Source organism: Vicugna pacos, chromosome 33 (assembly GCF_048564905.1).
Source record: "Vicugna pacos chromosome 33, VicPac4, whole genome shotgun sequence".
Lineage (NCBI taxonomy): Eukaryota > Metazoa > Chordata > Mammalia > Artiodactyla > Camelidae > Vicugna > Vicugna pacos.
The window spans coordinates 7,583,087-7,588,727 of NC_133019.1; the positions used below are offsets into that span (position 1 = coordinate 7,583,087).

The window sequence follows — 5,641 nt, forward strand, 5'->3', positions numbered from 1 at the left end:
GTTAGCATTTAGTACATCAGGGAACGTTTCTTATCTTCAGCACATTCCTTCTGTGTGAACACTGTGCCACGTTGGTTTGTCGGAAACCAGAGACTATGTCAGCAGGATGAGAAATGCCCATACCAAACTGAAATGAAATTCTGCTTACGTCTGAAAAAAAAAAAACAAAACTAACCCATGAACTGTCTGGTATATTCATAGCTTAGAATTATGAAATGTTACCTGACAGGAATTCAGAGGTCTCCAAATCTAGTTTTGGCTGAATCAGTTTATTTTCCAGGTGACTTTGACCATTTCAGAACGTAGCCTCCACATCCCCATCTCTAAATGAAATAAAGTATCACTACTTGTAGTGAGACACGTAAGTTAGAGAATTTTAACTTCTTGAGAGGCACTCGAACAGTTCAAGAGACTCAGTATTCCCCTCTGTGAGCCAGATCAAGTAAATATGATGTGAGGAGTGAGGGGGAAAGAGGTGAGATTCAGGATGGTATCAAGCCCTCTGGCTATAAACCTCAGTGAGAGGTGGAGATAATCGATGAGAAAAGAAACACAGGAAAGGCAGGTGAGTGGTGGACCTGTTGAGTTCCTGGAGGATGTCTAATTGTAAGTTGTCAGCTAGGTTATTATTTGAAGCTTAGGAAAGACATATGTCCTAGAAATATAGTTTAGGAAATCATCCAACATATTAGTGATAATTAAAGAAATAGAAGTGGCAGAGATCACAGGAGGATAACAAAAGGAGACAATCCACAAATTAGATTAAGGATGGGTGACCAATGAGAAGAAAAGCCAGGAGAGTACGAGATCATGAGATAGGATGAAAGACCAGGGGGAATTAATCCAAGTAGTGTGATAAAGAGTTAAAAGCATCTGTTGCGTTTAGTCGCAGCAGATCATGAATGACTTTGATAAAAGTTCAAAAGAATTTGGGGGTAAAACCAAACTACTGTGTAGATATAAAGAAATGAAGGTAGCAGAGTGTGTAATGGAGAATGTAAATACAGACAACACTTTCCAGAGCGTGGACTGAGAATATAAGCACTATTGTAATATGAAGGCAACCTGGGTTAGAAAAGGTTATTTTCTAACAGGGAGGGGTTTGTCTTTTTAAAATATTGATTGGAGGAGTACAGTGGTGGAGAGGGGAGCAGGGAGTGAGCAGTATAATGACCTGAGATGGTCAAAAATGAGAACAAGAGCTCTAGTGGAAAGTTAGCTGTTGGCAGAGGTTTGTAAAAATACTGATAAATAGGAATGAAGGAATGCAGAAGTGGAACCACGCCGGGTAACAACAGGGAGAAAATTGTCAAAGTGCCTTTCGATGGATGGCCCAAAGTAAGCCTTAAGAAGAAACTTGGCACCTAACTCCAGGTAGGAAATGACCAAAGGAAAGGATAACTTCAATAATGCTTGCAGACTAGAGTAAATGAGCTAAATCCATCAGTGAGTAATTTAATATGTCAATGCACACAAGTCAAAGAAAATTGCTCCTTCCTTCATTTACCAAATATTGCTTGAGCGCCTACCACATACCAACAAACAGAGCAGACAAAAATCTCTGCCCCCAATAAGCTTAAATTATAGTTGGGAGAGCCATGCAATAAGTAACATATGGACAGAAAGTATCTAAAAATTACATGGTGACAAATTTGTGGAGAAAAATAAAGCAGGGAAAGGGAAGAGGGAGTTTGGGGGCTGGAGTTCCCACTTTAAATAAGGCAGTTAAGGAAGCCTTCTCTGAGAAGGTGAGCTCTGAATCAGGATTTGAGGATGAGAGTGTGAGCCGAGTGGAGAGTATCTGGGAGAAGACGATTACAACAAAGTAGAACAGAGGCCCCAGGCAAGAGGGAGGGACGCAAGCCCTCGTGCTGTAGCAACCAGCCGCTGAGAGCAGAGGTCACGGAGAACCTTGCTGCTGGACTCCAAGGACTGGTGGGAGCACCAAGATGGGGAGTCAAGTTCATCAGCACACTGCACTAGAGCTAACCACCGGATCATCGGACCACACCCTCCCACATTGCTAAGGAATGGATAACTAAGCACAACCACATACAAGCAGTAAATACCGACTTTCTGTAAGAAAATGTATTCTTAAGTAAAATTATACATGATTTACTCATAGTATCACTTTTATTTCTTTCAATGAACTCCTTTCTTAACAAGTTTTGCAGTTAAAGAGTACTTCATATACTTCAAAAAAAAAAAAAAGAGAGAAAGAAACCTCTGAAGCAGGGACAGACCAAATGATTTCATTTCTTTGTAGTTTCTAGCTTCTCAAAATCTGGTTCCCAAACCAGCAGCATTCGCATCACCTGGGAACATACCACAAATGCTTGAGGCATACCCTCAGGCCGGCTGCAGCCAAAACACCAGAGATGAAGCCCAGCAATTTGTGTCTTAGCAAGCTTTCCAGATAATACAGAAGCAAGCAAATGTTTGAGAACCATGGACTTACGGAGAGCCAGGCAGGTAATCAGTGACCGAGACACGTATATCTTTGCTCAAGAAAAGCCTTGATTAGACATTGCTGGGAAACTGGCCTTATAGTGTACTCACTATCTGATTTTTTAAATCATAGAACACACAGTATTATTCATATGATCATTATTTTGATGATTATCTTTATTCCTATCGTTAAGTACTGAATTAGATCGGTTAGCTTATTGGTATCAAAATGATTGAGTTCGTCACAAAAACTGAGTCTGTTCCTGTCTGTGGAGAAGTACTTTGCCAGAGTACTAGAGAAAGCTGCTTAAGTACTTTGCTTTTTCTGAGCCTTGGGCACCTGGGAATGAAATAAGGAAGACTTTCAAAACAGAGAGTTCCCAGCACTTGTATTAAAGGCCAGATTGGTTGGTCCTTCTCTCACTGACCTAAATCGTTTATGATCTACATCTTCTTTCTGGCTTTTTCTGGCCCTGGGGGAAAAAAATTTAAAAAGCTTTAGTTTACATGGCTTAATTACTATTGTATGCATGACGGTCATTTTCCTTGTAACTCACTATGCTGTCTGGTATTTATTCATAAAAAATATGTTGAGTACACTTATTGAATCCATATAGCAGAACCTATGAATTTTTATTTTCATTCTGACGTTTACTGTCAGTATGATCGTGGGAAAGTGACTTAGTCTCTCTGTACCTCAGTTTCCTTATCTGTAAAGCGAATTTGATAGTAATTTCTATGCTGTTGGTTATTGTATGATAAACTTAAAAGCACTTATATCAGCACATCACTGAATAAATATTAGCTATCCCTTTAGGACACTGTATAAAGTTCTATGGGAGGTTCTGAAGATAAAAGGATAAACAGGACATGAACTCTACCCCTAAGTAACTCACATTTTAATTTTTAAAAAATTACATATAAGAAAATATTGTGAATGATACATCTTAAAAATAAAGGCATTAATCCTTTAGATTTTGGCCATGATGGAGTAGTAGAGCTTTTATTTAACATTGTGACTTAAGCAAGCAGAAAATGGCAAAAGTACACAAAGTAACAGTTTTCAGACGTCGGACAACACGCAGTGCAGAACTGTAATCACTGAGAGAAGGGAAACAAAATGAGCCCTACAGTCACCACAGCTTGCAGGCTGAATGCTGTTTCCAGGCTGCAGCACAGGGACGGAGATTCACAGAGGCTGGCAGTGTCTCTGAACTGAACAGAGATCAGAGTTCAGGGAAGCCAGGTGATGTGCGTTTCCAGAGAAGAGGAACAGAGATGGGAGAGGTTCATAGAGAGGGAACTCTGGGCATATGCAAAGGGATCCCCTTGGTATTCTGGCTGATGGTGGGAGATTCGACTTCCAGTAGAACTTGAGCTTCATTATATGCTCATTGTAATTTATTAGCATGATAAATGATACTCCCCCAGGTGCCATGACAGTTCTGAGTCTGATCATAAAGGTCAAAAAGTGGGCAGTGGCCCAGTTCCTGGAAATCACCGCCCCTTCCCCAAAGTAGTTCGAATAACACTCCTACTTCGAGCACGTAAAGTTATCGAGCCCATAAAAACTAACAACCCCACACCTCATGGCCTCTCTCTGGCCTCTGAAACAGCCTGAACTCTGTCTATAGAGTATGTATCTCTCTGAATAAATCTACTTTTACTCAACTATGGCTCACTCTTGAATTCTTTCCTGCATGAAGCCAAGGACCCACACTTGGTGGGGTTCATCTCAGGGACTCCTCTTGCCCCACATTTTTTTCCTGAATCAAAGGTGTAAACCGATTCATGAGAAATCAGTAAGCCAAAAAATTCTCAGTGAGTGCATAGGGATGGAAACAGTGTTTGTTCCCATCAGCCAGACTGGAAAGACCTTTAATAAGTGAGGCATTGGAGTAAGGGGGATAAATTATCCCTATTCCAAAAGAAAACCTAGCTTTTTCTTAAAACAGTTTCAAAGCAATACTTGAAAGGATCCACCTGGTTTACAAGTGACTTCAGTGGCTAGGAGAGCAAAGTCTACCACACTTTAAAAGAATATAAGTAAATCCATGATTTAATTAAAAATGAATGATACCCAACATGCAAACAAAAATTTTGAGGCATACAAAGAAGCAGGATATTGTTATACATAACTGGGAGGAGATTCATGAAAGGAAACATCTGAGCAGTGTGGACTTGCCTGTCCTACCTGATACAGCAGAGACAAAGAAGGGTAAGACAACATTACAATTTGTGGAAAGGAGATATTCAAGAATGCCTTCAAAGTCTGAAAGTGGTCCAACATGAATTAGAAGAACTTTCTGGACACTATTATATTTACAAATTTAATCTCTAATGTTTCTATAAAATCAATTGTCAGGGAGGAAGAGATTTTCCTCTGCCCTTCTAGGTTCTTCTGGCTGGTCTAAGAAACAGATTGACCTGAGATAGATTAACAGGAGGAAATCAAACAGAAGTTTGATAACACATATATGGGAGAAACCCAGGAAGAAACCCAGGTAACTTGCCAAAATGGCCAAAGCCCTCACCTTAAAAACCATTTTCAGCTGAAGACAAAAGAGGATGTTGGGGCAGTAGTTTGGGGCTTCAAAAGGGAGGAAAGTAATTCACATGGAGTGGGAAAAGCAAATGTTTGATAAACAAATGTTTGCTGCACCACGGGGAGACAATGGCACCCAGAGTGGACTCTGATCTCTAGGTCCTGTGAGCTTTCCCCACCATGTTCTCATATTCTTGGCAGATATCTCTGGTGATGGCTCTATTCTGGAAACAGGCCCTTTATCTAAATTCTTTAGGCAGCTTAGGGGGAGGTAAAAAGAAAGATTTCTTGAGGCTCCTGTTTCTTAAAAATAATCAGCCTCAAATAATCCTTATGCCAAAGAGACACATTTTGGGGTGGCAAGTTTTGCTTCCCTACACAATCAAATAAAGGTAAAAAGGATTTGATTATAAATTCATCCTGGTGGGAAACTGAAAATCCATTCTCTTAATCTAGTAATTTACCAGGCTTATCCTTACTGCTAGAAATTTTATGCTCTGCCTTTTATATATCTAATCACTTACTTGTTTGTTTTGATAGCTGAATGCCATAATGAAGTCCTTGATCCTCTTGGAGTTAAATTTGAAAACTGTTTCATTGGTAACATGCTCCAACCACAAGAGGGAGCACAAGACACACACACACACA

General features: G+C 40.0%; 1 long non-coding RNA gene across 1 annotated transcript; it reads right to left on the minus strand.

Moving 5' to 3' along the window:
- Positions 1-2,604: 2,604 nt before the first annotated feature.
- Positions 2,605-5,641, minus strand: LOC140691113 (uncharacterized). Its single transcript, XR_012066587.1, has 2 exons — positions 5,518-5,641; positions 2,605-2,921 (listed from the first exon to the last, which is right to left on the minus strand). It is a non-coding gene; the product is annotated as an uncharacterized lncRNA (long non-coding RNA).